This window comes from Octopus bimaculoides, chromosome 5 (genome assembly GCF_001194135.2).
Source record: "Octopus bimaculoides isolate UCB-OBI-ISO-001 chromosome 5, ASM119413v2, whole genome shotgun sequence".
NCBI lineage: Eukaryota > Metazoa > Mollusca > Cephalopoda > Octopoda > Octopodidae > Octopus > Octopus bimaculoides.
This window is the reverse complement of record NC_068985.1, coordinates 76817023-76817777: the sequence shown is the minus strand read 5'-3', so window position 1 is coordinate 76817777 and position 755 is coordinate 76817023.

The following is a 755-nucleotide window of genomic DNA, read 5'->3' as shown; positions in this document are numbered from 1 at the left end:
ATATATATATATATATATATAAGTTTCAGGTGTGGAAGCAAGGACTAGAACCGAAGGGCCTCAGAGTCAACGTAACTAAAACCAAAGTCCTAATAAGTAGGAAGGTAGACAAAACACAAACCCCTTCAGGTAGATGACCCTGCTCTATCTGTAGAAAAGTTGTAGGTAGAAACTCTATAAGATTTACCCAGTGTAAGTTATGGACATATAAGAGGTGCAGCAATATCAAAGGAAGGTTAACTAGGAAGTTAGTTTTTGTATGTGGCAGATGTTCGGGAGCAATAAACACTGAAAATATGTAGAAAACAACTTTGGCCACATTCCAGGGAGAAAAACTACACGTAGTTGATAGCTTCCGCTATCTAGGTGACCAAATTAGCAGTGGGGGTGGGTGCGCTGAAAATATAGCTGCTAGAATAAGAATAGCCTGGGCAAAGTTCAGAGAGTAAAAGGCAGACTGTATGACGCATGTGTATGAACAGCCATGCTACATGGCAGTGAAACATGGGCTGTGACTGCTGAGGACATGCATAGGCTTGCAAGGAATGAAGCCAGTATGCTCTGATGGATGTGTAATGTCAGTGTGCATACTAGACAAAGTGTAAGTACCTTGAGAGAAAAGTTGAACCTAAGAAGCATCAGTTGTGGTGTGCAAGAGAGACGATTGCGCTGGTATGGTCATGTGGCAAGAATGGATGACGATAGCTGTGTGAAAAAGTGCCACACCCTAGCAGTTGAGGGAACCTGTGAAAGAG